We start from the raw sequence: 14,206 nt of genomic DNA on the forward strand, positions 1-14,206 counted from the left end.
CGCCGATCAGTCTACTGGAGAGATCAATTGACCTAGGCTGTTTTCTAAAGCCCTTTTGTCTTGGCTGTTTACAACTGTGTTTATCACCCATCCATCCTGTCCCTAGATCACCTGATTATGTTTACTCAGCTGTGTACCATTCTACTTCAAAGCATCCATACCCCCTAGTCAGCCCCCACCTATCTGATCTCACCCCTCTGAGATGTTCCAGGACCATCTGGTGTCCTTGTGACCTTTTCCCCTAGGTGTGGGATTACCACGGCTAGTATTTGTCTTTAAATTTACTATAAAGGCTAATGCTAACCTTAGTAAGAATTACTCATAACTGTCTGTGTTCTATACTAGTTCAGACCATGGAGCAGTTGGAAAAGGTTATATGTTAACGGTGAGCTACAGCCAGCCTGAGTGTAGAGCAATTATAATAATATCAATTCCACATGAATGTTTGGCAGAGACTTTTGGCTATATTTTGTTGATAGCAAAGCATATCTAATAGTGATAATTACATTGTAGTCAGATTATCAATATGTGCAAAGAATTGTTGAGTTTGTGCTTATTTAGTGCAAGAAAGGTCAAATTGAATGAGGCTTTAATAATACTGTATGCTTATACATCTATTATAAAGCAAATACTTCATAGAAAATGTTTACATTCTAATAGAGAGAGAGAGAGAGAGATGACCACCAGTCATCACAAAACATTGCTACTCACAACATGATGAGAACCTCACAACAGGACACAGGAAAAAGAGAGAGAGCTTTTCCCTGACCTCTGCTTTTTATATCATCCTAAAAACCACAGTATTTAAAATTAGGAGCTGTTGATAAGGAGACCACCAACCATCATTCATCTTATTACATCTAAACTGATGACATCACAGCTTTGACACCTCGGGACATTCCACAGAGCTCACAGCCATTTGTATCTGGGGGATGGTAAACTTGAAGATTGGGGCAGAATTGAAATTGTCCCACTTCATGACTAAGAATGGTTAACAATGCTGAACTGAGACAGGGTCGCTCATCTATTGCAATAGGACAATACAGTTGAAAAGGTCACTAATGTAAGATTGCTTACGCTAGCCTGAGTAAGAGTTCATATAACTATAATGTTGACTAAAGTCTGAACAGTGGAGTTATTGAAGAAGTTACTCATTTTAACGGTTATGGCTAAAGCTGACCTGAGGAAGAGTTACTCATCTAACTGTTGCTGTGCTCATGTTAGTAATGGAGTTGTTGAAAAGCTTACTGATGGTCAAAACACTAGTGAGTGACGAAGAGCTGCTCATAACAGTTAGTAGTACAGTAAGTATTCATACAGGAAATGTATGTTAATGGTAGCAAAACTGTTCAGAGGAAATGTTAAAATGATTAAAGGGACAGTTCACCCACTTCTTGTATATTTATGCTGTTATAGCTGTTCTGTACTCTGTCATGTGTTGTATGTGGACCCCATGAAGAGTAGTGCATGTGCAGTTGCTAATGGGGATCCTGATAAACAAACAAACAAGTAAATAGACTTACCTGGACGGCACAGCCAAGCACCAGTAGCAGCAGCTTCTTCATCTCCTCCAGGCCTTGCTCTGCAGACAGCAACAGTTAGTGTTATAAGATATATCTTAATACTGCCAGATACTGTATGTACTGTAGGTTAGCAAATGTACATTTTAAAAGAAGAACAAAACAATGCTTTAACTGTTGTTTTCTCAATAAATACTCAATAAATCAATAACATCTCTCGATATTTTCATTGTCAAGAGTTGTTATTGACCAAGAAGGCAATTCTGCACAGTATCAATACATAATCAGCACCGGTAAAAAGATAACTGCTGACGATCAAGCTGATATTGTTGCTGGATTTGTAGACAGGCTGATTATTACCATGGCATTAGTGTGGGAAATACAGCTTGGCTAAATTTGTGACCACTACATCCATTTGCATGTGAATCACTATCTGTGTTTATGAGCCAAAGGAATTGCCTTGTTAACTATAACTGTTATCACTTTACAATTCAACTGCCATCATTGTGTCACAGGAGAGTGACACGCCCTGCCAAAGTCTTAGCTGGCGATTGTGATGTTCCTAAACAAAAGATTTTTAAGTGTTTTTTTAGCATGAGACAGCTGTGACAGATTAGTAACAACAGGCGTGTTTACCCAGAAAAAACGACCACACAGCACAAATTAAATCCCGACAGCAGGAACATTTACATTTACATTTATGGCATTTAGCAGACGCCTTTATCCGAAGCGACTTACAACAAATACATTTGTTTAAGTAAGTGAATCATCTATCCAACAGTTCATCATAAGACAAAGCAATCAATGCTCACACCAGGGGCCATTGGCAGTCGTAATGCCAGAAGCCAATTATTATTTTATTTTTTAATAATTATTTATTAACAGGAGAGAACTTGTACAGGGGGGAATTAGGGGTGAAGAGGTCTCAAGGGTTGGGGTTAGGGTTAGTACAGGGAGGGTAGTCGGGGTGAAGGAACACATACATCATCGATATCCATAAAACCAAAGGAAAGACAGTGAGGATTGATATGCATACAGTGGGGGAAATAATTATTTGATCCCCTGCTGATTTTGTTAGTTTGCCCGATTACAAAGAAATGAGCGGTCTATCATTTTTATGGTACTTTTAGTTTAACAAATAGAGACAGAATATCAACAAAGAAGTCCCGAAAAAATTTTAAAACATTATATAAAGTTATAAATTCATTTGCATTTGATCGAAGGAAATAAGTATTTGATCCCCAAGCAAAACATGACTTAGTACTTGGTGGAGAAACCCTTGCTGGCAAGCACAGAAGTCAGACGTTTCTTATAGTTGGTCACCAGGTTTGCACACATCTCAGGAGGGATTTTGGTCCACTCCTCTTTACAGATCCTCTCCAAATCCTGAAGGTTTCAAGGCTTTTGCTTGGCAACTCGAAGCTTCAGCTCCCTCCACACATTTTCTATAGGATTAAGGTCTGGAGACTAGCTAGGCCACTCCATGACCCTAGTGTGCTTCTTCTTGAGCCACTCCTTTGTTGCCTTGGCTGTATGTTTTGGGTCATGCTGGAAGACCCATCCACGACCCATCCTCAGTGCTCTGGCTGAGGGAAGGAGGTTCTCGTCCAAGATCTTATGGTACATGGCCCCGTCCATTGGCCCCTCAATGCAGTGAAGTCGTCCTGTACCCTTAGCAGAAAAACAAGCCCAAAGCATAATGTTTCCACCTCCGTGTTTGACGGTGGGGATGGTGTTCTTGGGATTGTAGCATTCAGCATTTCTCTCCCTCCAAACACGAAGAGTCAAATTTATGTCAAAGAGTTCAATTTTGGTCTCATCTGACCACATCACCTTCTCCCAAGCCTTCTCTGAATCATTTAGGTGTTCATTGGCAAACTTCAGATGGGCCTGTACATGTGCCTTCTTGAGCAGGGGGACCTTGCGGGCACTGCAGGATTTCAATCCGTTACGGTGTAGTGTGTTACCAATGGTTTTCTTGGTGACTGTGGTCCCAGCTGCCTTGAGATCATTACCAAGCTCCTCCCGTGTAGTTCTGGGCTGATCCCTCACCCTTCTCATGATCATCCTTACCCCACGAGGCAAGATCTTGCATGGAGCTCCAGGCCGAGGGCGATTGATGGTTATTTTGTATTTCTTCCATTTTCTAATAATTGCACCAACAGTTGTCTCCTTCTCACCAAGCTTCTTGCTGATGGTCTTGTAGCCCATTCCGGCCTTGTGCAGGTCTACAACTCTTACCCTGATGTCCTTTGAATGTTCTTTGGTCTTGCCCATGGTGGTGGAGAGGTTGGAATGGAAGAGATTGATTCTATTGACAGGTGTCTTTTATACCCATAACAAGCAGAGATTAGGAGTACTTTCCTAAAGTGACAGGACTAATCTGTGTGCCTCATGGGCATATAACCGGCCTGTATGAGCCAGAATTCTTGCTGGTTTGTAGGGGATCAAATACTTATTTCCATCGATCAAATGCAAATGAATTTATAACTTTATATAATGTGTTTTTTCTGGACTTCTTTGTTGATATTCTGTCTCTATTTGTTAAAATAAAAGTACCATAAAAATTATAGACCGCTCATTTCTTTGTAATCGGGCAAACTAACAAAATCAGCAGGGGATCAAATAATTATTTCCCCCACTGTATATAGGTATGATGAATGTGTTTTCATTGTGTGGTTGTGGGTGGGGGAGTTGGTTGGTCTATAACTTACCAATGGTGGTCAAGGCCTCAGAATGAGTTCCACAGTGTGTGTGTGCATATGTGTAAGCATAAGCGTGCGTGTGTCTGTGTGTATTATTTGCGTGCGTGTCTCTATCCATGTGTATTTTGTACACAGTGGGTTGATCAGAGCCCAGGGCAGCTTTTCAGTGTTGATAATGCTCCCCTCCACCACAGTGCTCTAATGGCTGAAGCCACATAAAAAAGCCACATGGACAATCACTCTCAGATGGCTCAGATACCGACACAGCCCTGGGGTTGAAGGTCAAAGGTAACAGACTGGCTGCTTCTGTGTCTAATGTAATACACACACATGGATAGAGACTGTTCTGTAGAAAGTGCCATGCAAACATATCAGAGAAAATATTGTAAAATCAATAAAATTCTCAAATCTGTCAACATACTGTCAACACAGAACTAGTGGATGTTGTAATATAAATAGTCTTCATTGGCATCTACTGAAATAGAAAGACGTGGGTTTTCAAGAATAAAGTCTCCAATTCCCGCACCAGCAGGCTCAGGAATAGCTTCTTCCCTGCAGCTGTTACTCTGCTGAACTCAGAATCCCAGCGGTAGCCCATGAACTCATGGAACCCTCTTTTGAATTTTCGGGATCTTTTTGCTGATGTAATGAAAAAGCAGCTCATAGCTTTTAGTACCTCCTTATGGAGCACAACACTGTCAGTTTGTGTTTTTAAGGTTATTTTTTTTGTTGAGTGGGCAGTCCCACTATTATATTTTTCATTTTTATTGGATTGAGATAGTGAAGAAAGACAGGAAAGTAAAGAGGAGAGGGTATGTCAGTAGGGCATGGGCCGGATTCGAACCCAAGCCGACATGGGCATATGTGTGCACTGTAGGCTATGGTGCTAGATCACTGGACCACGTCAGTTTGTGTTTTTAATTGACTTAATTCTACAGAATGTTAGTTGTAATACTGGATATACACGCATCACTGGTCTCCAGACTAAGAGAGGGGGAACAAAGATGTCTACTGCTCACAACTGGCGCAGTAATGGTCTGACTGTCTGCTAGGAGAGACTTAAGACTGCAGACCTACACACTGGATGACACACGAGGAAAACCGAAGAATGTGTGGAAAACACAAAATGCACACAACAAGTACTGTCCTCCAGCGAAACCAAAGAAGCATCAACAACAGAGAAATAATGGAAGAGGATTTCCTGACCACATTCTCAAAAGTTGACAGCAAACTATTGGTGAGCATGAATGAACAACTGAAAAAGCTTGATCTACTCGCAGGGGTGATGGCCGATATAGAGTCGCGGTAGACTATAACAATAAACTCATAGAAGACATAAGGACAGAAAACAAAGCCCTCCAAGCCACGGTGACCACCCTCCAAACTACAACAGAAAAAGCAAATTAAAACTACAATACTGGATTTGACATGCAGAAGTATGCAGCACAATATCGTCATAATGGGAGTGGAAGAGGGAGAAGACGAGGATTACATAGCGATGGAAAATAAGGTGAACACATTCATGAAAGAACAATTTCAGATGACAGTGGAGCAGGTTGAAAAGCTGGACTTCCAATAAACCATGACCCATTGTTGCAATGCTTACCCATTTTAAGATGAAAGTGGCAGTGCTTGAAAGAGGAAGGGAACTGAAGGGAACAAATTAGTCATCAATTAACAATATCCCCAGGAAATCATGGAGAGAAGACGTGCACTATATCCAATTCTCAAACAACACAGGGTACAGTGCACAAGGTCCGGCTGGTTTTGGATAAATTATACATCAACCACGAACTCTTCAGGGATCCCAAGATAACTACCTGGCTGTAAGTAACCCTGCCATGCTGTGACAGCAGCATAGAAACACTTACAGTGGGGGAAATAATTATTTGATCCCCTGCTGATTTTGTTAGTTTGCCCGATTACAAAGAAATGAGCGGTCTATAATTTTTATGGTACTTTTATTTTAACAAATAGAGACAGAATATCAACAAAGAAGTCCAGAAAAAACACATTATATAAAGTTATAAATTAATTTGCATTTGATTGAAGGAAATAAGTATTTGATCCCCTACAAACCAGCAAGAATTCTGGCTCATACAGACCGGTTATATGCCCATGAGGCACACAGATTAGTCCTGTCACTTTAGGAAAAGTACTCCTAATCTCTGCTTGTTATGGGTATAAAAGACACCTGTCAATAGAATCAATCTCTTCCATTCCAACCTCTCCACCACCATGGGCAAGACCAAAGAACATTCAAAGGACATCAGGGTAAGAGTTGTAGACCTGCACAAGGCCGGAATGGGCTACAAGACCATCAGCAAGAAGCTTGGTGAGAAGGAGACAACTGTTGGTGCAATTATTAGAAAATGGAAGAAATACAAAATAACCATCAATCGCCCTCGGCCTGGAGCTCCATGCAAGATCTTGCCTCGTGGGGTAAGGATGATCATGAGAAGGGTGAGGGATCAGCCCAGAACTACACGGGAGGAGCTTGGTAATGATCTCAAGGCAGCTGGGACCACAGTCACCAAGAAAACCATTGGTAACACACTACACCGTAACGGATTGAAATCCTGCAGTGCCCGCAAGGTCCCCCTGCTCAAGAAGGCACATGTACAGGCCCATCTGAAGTTTGCCAATGAACACCTAAATGATTCAGAGAAGGCTTGGGAGAAGGTGATGTGGTCAGATGAGACCAAAATTGAACTCTTTGGCATAAATTCGACTCTTCGTGTTTGGAGGGAGAGAAATGCTGAATGCTACAATCCCAAGAACACCATCCCCACCGTCAAACACGGAGGTGGAAACATTATGCTTTGGGGTTGTTTCTCTGCTAAGGGTACAGGACGACTTCACTGCATTGAGGGGCCAATGGACGGGGCCATGTACCATAAGATCTTGGACGAGAACCTCCTTCCCTCAGCCAGAGCACTGAGGATGGGTCGTGGATGGGTCTTCCAGCATGACAATGACCCAAAACATACAGCCAAGGCAACAAAGGAGTGGCTCAAGAAGAAGCACACTAAGGTCATGGAGTGGCCTAGCTAGTCTCCAGACCTTAATCCTATCGAAAATTTGTGGAGGGAGCTGAAGCTTCGAGTTGCCAAGCAAAAGCCTTGAAACCTTCAGGATTTGGAGAGGATCTGTAAAGAGGAGTGGACCAAAATCCCTCCTGAGATGTGTGCAAACCTGGTGACCAACTATAAGAAACATCTGACTTCTGTGCTTGCCAGCAAGGGTTTCTCCACCAATTACTAAGTCATGTTTTGCTTGGGGATCAAATACTTATTTCCTTCGATCAAATGCAAATTAATTTATAACTTTATATAATGTGTTTTTTCTGGACTTCTTTGTTGATATTCTGTCTCTATTTGTTAAACTAAAAGTACCATAAAAATTATAGACCGCTCATTTCTTTGTAATCGGGCAAACTAACAAAATCAGCAGGGGATCAAATAATTATTTCCCCCACTGTATGTCTAGCAGTATGATTATCATGCTACTTTCTGGTTGACAATTATCAGGATTAATGGTCATTATTACCATATCACCAACAACCATGCCACGTTCAAAGTCACTTAAATCACCTTTCTTCCCCATTCTGATGCTCGGTTTGAACTTCAGCAGGTCATCTTGACCATGTCTACATGCGTAAATGCATTGAGTTGCTGCCATGTGATTGGCTGATTAGATATTTGCGTTAACGAGCAGTTGAACAGGCGTACCTTATAAAGTGGCCATTGAGTGTATATTGGCTTATTGCGCAAAAACTATTCTTTTTCACAGTCAATATATTGGAGGGAATGCTCACTAGGGTCTCTACTAACCAAATAAAATTTGTTTTGGAGGGGCATTGTGTTGTACATCCAGCAACACTGTATTTTCCACACCCTTCTAAGCCCCCAATGAAACACACTGTAATACCCTGTACATGGGATACATATTGCCGTATAGAGCAAAAACGCATTGACTTACTTGAGTTAATCCTCTTGGCCCCCTTGGGAGCATATGGCGTCCACCATGGCTCTCCACTTCATTCTCTTCTGGCTTTTGCCGCCAGATAGGAGAGCCCCACTCTGCTAATTTCTTGAAGAGTGGAGCATCTCCAGTTGTTTTTTGGCCATCCCTGTTTCCTTTTTTCTTGTGGGTTGTAGTCCAATGCTTATCGTGTTATGTTTAATGTGTCTTTCCTGAGTGTATGTCAGATCCACCTCCATTTTCTTGTCCTGATTACTTTGCTGATGGCCTCATATTTCATTTTCTTCCACAAGTCATTGTTGTATGTTTTGTTTGCCCACCATATTCTAAGAATGTAACGCAATTGAGTTGTTGATGAAGACTTGTCGCTTATTGATTAGGGATTGCGTGGTTTTCCATGTTTCACAGCCACAGAGAAGGACAGATTTTACATTTGTGTTGAAGATGCGGATCTTGGTGTTTATGGCCAATAGTATGGGCGGAGTAAAAGGTCAGCAAAAGTTTCAATTATGCAGTGCCCCATGATATGGACAGCATATATTGATTCTACAGACTCTTCTGAGTATTTCCTCCAGTACATTTACTGTGGCGCCTCGAATAGTTTTTACACTATAAGCCAATATATATTTAATATACAGTGATTTGCATTGTGGTCAATGGTATAGGCGGAGTAAAACGCCAAGAACACTTCCAATTATGCAATGCCCCATAATATGATACCGTATATTGTTTCTACAGATTCTTCTGAGCATTTGCTACAATACATTTACCGCGGCGCAGAGAATAATATTTACATTATAAGCCAGTATATATTTCAAATACTGTGATTTGCATTGTGGCCAGTGATATGGGCGGAGTAAAAGGCCAGCAAAAGTTGCAATTATGCAGTGCCCCATGATATTTTTCATGAATCATGAATAAATACAGGTTTATCACAGTTTTTACGCTGTATGTATGATATCAAATCAATCTTTTTTGCAGCTTTGCATAGTGAATACTGTGAAAAAGGAGTAACTACATGGGGGGGAAAATATCAACCAAAAATATAGTTAAGTAAATGAATGCAGAGAACATAGCTAATATATATTTAAAAAATTAAATAAGGAATCATTATTTTGATGGTATTATTGTTAATTTGCTGGTCCTCATTAGTTTTGGAAGGAGACTGTGTTGTACATCCAGCAACATTATATTTTTCACCCCCCCAATGCAATACACTGTAATACACTGTACATAGGATACATATTGCCTTCTAGAGCAAAAACTATTCTAAGCGCCGCAGTTAAAGCATTGTCGGAAATATTCAGTAGAGTCTGTCGAATCAATATATGGTGTCATATAATGGGGCACTGCATAATTGGAGGTGTTCTTAGCCTTTTACTCCACCCATACCATTGGCTACAATGCAAATCACTATATGAAATATATATTGGCTTATAGCGCCATGGTAAATGTATTGTAACAAATACTCACTACTCTAATAGAAGTGTCTGTAGAATCAATATATGCTGTCAAATAATGGGGCACTGGCCGTTTACTCCGTCCATACCATTGCTACTGGCTAGGAGGGTTTAGTCAGTGCTTAACTGTGGGTGCCCAGGGTACGGCTGGTGTTTGGGTTCCTGCTGGAGGCCTGGAGCCCTGGCCAGAGTGAGGGGTGAGTGTGTGTGGGGATGGGGATGAAGGGCAGAGAGACAGAGATGGCGCCTCCTACAGCTGCCACGGTGTGTTGGTGCGCACTTCTTTGTTTGTTTTTAGTCTTTAATTCTGTTAATTGTGATTCCACTCGTATTTCACCAATTTTTTTCAGTCTGCAGGCCTAGTGTGGGGATGGAGGACAGAGAGGCAGAGAGAGGCCTAGTGTGTGGGTGCTCTGAAGGTCCAGCAGGGGGACCCCAAGTAATGATGGAGAGGAACAGAGAGTGACAGAGAGAGGCTGAGCAAGGAGGGTCAAAGTGGTGCTGCTGAAGCAGGGCACTGAGATATACTTTCCTGAAAGCTGGGTTCCACCACTGGTTGGTATAGCTGTGAACCATTTTATCTGTTCCGATGTGACCCAGTGAATGAATCTGAGTAGGCTAATAGCTTCCGAGGGGCCATAGTCCTTTGACCATACCACCACACCACATCTGGGCCCAGTTTGGCTCCCGATTCCATCCAGAACCCCTTCTCTGCAGCCTCCTGCATCTGTTGGATGTGTTTCGGCTTATCGATGGTGTACACTGCCCACAGGGATGGAGTTCATTTTGCTGCCGCCTTTGCAGCTCGATCAGCTAGGTCGTTACCTTTGCTCTCTTCCTTGTCAGCTTTTGTGTGAGCTTTAGTCTTGATGATGGACACTTGCTCAGGTTTCTGTAGGGCCACGAATAGATCGTAGACCATCTCTCCATTCTTGACTGGCGCTCCTAATGCAATGAGGGATCTTTGATTCCTCCAGATTTTTCCAAAGTCATGAGTCACACCGAAGGCGTATCTTGAATCTGTGTAGATGTTTGCGGTTTTCCCTTGTGCTAGATTGCATGCTTCAGTGAGGGCCCACAGTTCCGCTTGCTGTGCCAGAGGCTATCACATCGCTGTCAGTGGTGACAGCCCATCCAGCCTTCCGCACTCCGCACAAATCCACCATCTGTAAACAGTATCATGTCAGGGTTGTCTAAGGGTGTGGATTTCATCTGCCTGGTCCATGACCAGGTCTTGACAATTGTGCTCCAGGATATCGTCTGTTTCAGGTGGAGATATCATTGTGGCACAGTTGGATAGAGTTCCCATTTACATTTACATTTTTGACATTTAGCAGAAGCCTTTATCCAAAGTCACTTACAACAAATACATTTGTCTAAGTAAATGAATCATCTATTCATTAGTCATCATAAAAAAAAGAAATCTATGCTAGGACCAGGGGCCATTGGCAGTCACAATGCTAGAAGAAGTAAGAATTCCTTATTTTTTTTTAATTGTATTTATTAACAGTAGAGAAACTGTACAGGGGGTAGTGGGGATAAAGAGGTCTTTAGGAGGGATAGTTAAGATGTAGCCTGAAGAGATGGGTCTTCAATCTACGGCGGAAGATAGGTAGTGACTCTGCAGTCCTGACAGCAGTGGGAAGCTCGTTCCACCAGCGGGGCGCCAGGAGAGTGAAAAGCCGTGACCGAGTAGCGAGACTGCTGCATCCACGTAGAGGCGGCGGTGCCAGGCGGCCAGCCGAGGTGGAAGAGCGTAGTGATCGGGCAGGGGTTTGGGGGCTGACCATTGCTTGCAAGTAGCGAGGGGCTGTTCCCTTTCCCGCCCGGTAGGCGAACACCAGGGTCTTGAATCTGATAACAGATCTGATAACACCAGGGCATAAAAAATACTACCAACAACACACTGATTTTAAACAAGATTAAATTAACTTACTCAGTCTAGAGACAGGCTTCACCCCTCACTCCAAATTTTCCCCTCTTGATGGAGATATTGGACGCTTCCAAAACCGTCGACCACTTGCTCCATCGTGACACAGTGACTTGAGCTGCTCTGTTCATGGTCAGCAGGACGTGCACCAAATGTGGCCATTTGACAATCAACTTTGGTCGAGAGTGATGCTGGACAACAGTCCCACAGCAAGGTATGTTGCTTGTAGGGCTCGAAGGTCACAGCATCAAACTTGGCTGAATAGTACCCCACAGGTCATCGTCGATCTCTGTGTTCTTGTGTGAGGACGGTGGTCATGTATCCGTCTCTCTCAGACACATAAAACACAAAAGGCTGTCCATTGTCTGGTATTCCAAGAGCTGGAGCAGTGCTCAGTGCTGCTTTTAACTTCTGGAATGACTGTCTTTGTTCTTCATTCAGTTGAATTGGACTCTTGGACTCTGGTTGACCTTTCAGCAGTTCGTTCAGGGGTTGACATATTTCAGTGTCTGCATCTACCCAGGCTCGGTTGTAGTTGCACAGTCCAAGAAGGATCTGAGTTCTTTGACTTTCGTTGATTCCGGAGTCTGTTGGATTGCCGCAGTTTGGTTTTGAGTGATTTCTCGTTTTCCCTGGGAGATCAACTGACCCAGGGAGGTCACTTGTTGCTGCACCAATTGAGCTTTGTCTCTATTTGCTTTGTGACCCTTTATCTGAACATGGTCCAAGAGGATCCTGAGGTCCGTCTTATGCTCCTGCTCATCCACAGAGGACATCAGAGATCTCTGGTGCTCCGGGGACAGGCAAATTGTTGAACAATTGGGTGAAGCATCTGTTTTTTGGGTTTGAGTTTGTTGGGTTTGAGAGTAGTTTGGATTGTTTGAGTAGTTTGGTTTGTTAAGGATCTTGTCTTCTCCCCTCTGGGATTCCTGCCATTTTCTTTTCCTGCAGTCCAGGTCTTTTGCAGTAGTGACACTCTCCTTCCCATCTAGGTGCTCGATTTTGGTTATTTGAGACCGTTCTTGTAGAACCTCCTGTTCCTATGTCACGATCGATCCAGTTGTGAAAATCTTGTCACAAGGTCACCATACCCTGTATCTCTCCAGTCTGCATTTATTGTGACCATGCTCCTTCGGAGTCCCTCTCTCACCTCGTGCATCAGTTGGTGGTTTAGGGCTCCATTGGTTTTCTTGTCAATGTTGTCTGAAGTTATGGAAGGCATGTCACTGTGTCTGAGCCACGTCTGATGGGGCTTCTGGAGGCACTTGGTTATCTCAGTCCAGTCAGTGGTGGCATGGGAGGCTGCAACCACCCATGCGTGCATACTCTCCCCGGCTCCAGGCAGGTTCTGCCCATCGTCAGCCAGAGTGACCTCCACTCTTTGTCTCAAGGCTTCACTCTCTCGAGGATTGAAGAGTAAACCTGGAGTGCATCGTTGGGATTCCATCCGTAGATGTTCTTCAGACATTGCACTTGTTCCCAGGATTTGATGCCTACTGTTTGTGGGTGTGATACCTCTTTTGACCACTTGTCGACATCCTTGGGGTCAGGGACCTGGTGTGTGAAGAAGAGCTTTTCATCCTCGGGGTCTTTGCCAGCTTTTCTTCTTGGTTTGTTAACCTTAACTCGTCGTACATTTATCTCTTTAGTTTTGGTTTTGGTCTTTGTTGCAACAACATCATTATCAGACCAAGAGAATGAATCTGAACTGTAAACTCCATCGCCTGGCACTGCAGCTGCCATTTGCTTGAGTTCTCTCACAGGGTAGAGGGTTGGTGGGGGAGGGGCTGGCTCTGGAAGAACACCCTGGCCTTCTTCTCTGCTTCAAGTCTGACTTGCTCTGCGTCGAGCCTGGCTCGTTCGTCTTCCACTGTGAATTGAGCCAACGCCCTGGCCTTCTGCTCTGCTTCAAGCCTGGCTTGGTCAGACCACAGGGTGACCACGCCCTGGCTCTCTGGTCTGCATCAAGCCTGGCTCGTTTGTGCTCCGCTATGGATTCAGCCAACACCCTAGCCCTTTGTTCTGCTTCCACTTTGGATTCGGCCAGCGCCCTGGTTTTAGTTTGTTCATGCTGAAGCACTCCGTTGTACTGTAAAATTATTTTCTCACACAAATTACTCTTACTACTATCAATGACCATTGGTGTTTTTTCTCTCCAGCTTTCATACACTGAATTTTACCCCATGCTTTTTGAATAGCGTCTACTGGCCATAAGCCTTTATCATACATTTTTATGTTGTATTTGCTAATTATCTTGCTTCTAATCTTATCTAATTTTAGGTGTTTTCTGATGTCTAGAACCAATTCATCAAGTATTTTTGTTATTGACATATCAGGAGCGGCTCTGCCTCCTTTTTCAGTCATGGGTTTATCGATGCTATTTTCTTGAAGTGGCATTTCTTGTTTTAGTTTTAGTTTCAACCCTAGTCGTGATCAATTACTAGAATAAAACGATAATCAATGGACTGACAGGACAACAAGACAATGAAATAATGGACTGACAGATTAACAGATTAACAGGACATTTTGTAGTTAACCAACACAACAGATTGTGCATACATACAGAATATACAGAATTCGGAGAGTAAAAACACAGAATTTGGACAG

General features: G+C 42.9%; 1 pseudogene across 1 annotated transcript in view; it reads right to left on the reverse strand.

Annotated features, from left to right (window-relative positions):
- The window catches only part of LOC310824087 (girdin-like), a 132,165-nt pseudogene extending 119,119 nt beyond the window's left edge, over positions 1–13,046 (reverse strand). The window contains exons 1-4 of the transcript in view: positions 12,750–13,046; positions 12,249–12,354; positions 10,495–10,731; positions 1,524–1,582 (exon numbers count right to left, since the gene is read on the reverse strand). The product of the transcript in view is annotated as a girdin-like (transcript). The remainder of the gene's footprint in view (positions 1–1,523; positions 1,583–10,494; positions 10,732–12,248; positions 12,355–12,749) is intronic.
- Positions 13,047–14,206: the final 1,160 nt, after the last annotated feature.

Source organism: Argentina silus (assembly GCF_951799395.1).
Source record: "Argentina silus genome assembly, chromosome: Y".
In the NCBI taxonomy this organism is placed as follows: domain Eukaryota; kingdom Metazoa; phylum Chordata; class Actinopteri; order Argentiniformes; family Argentinidae; genus Argentina; species Argentina silus.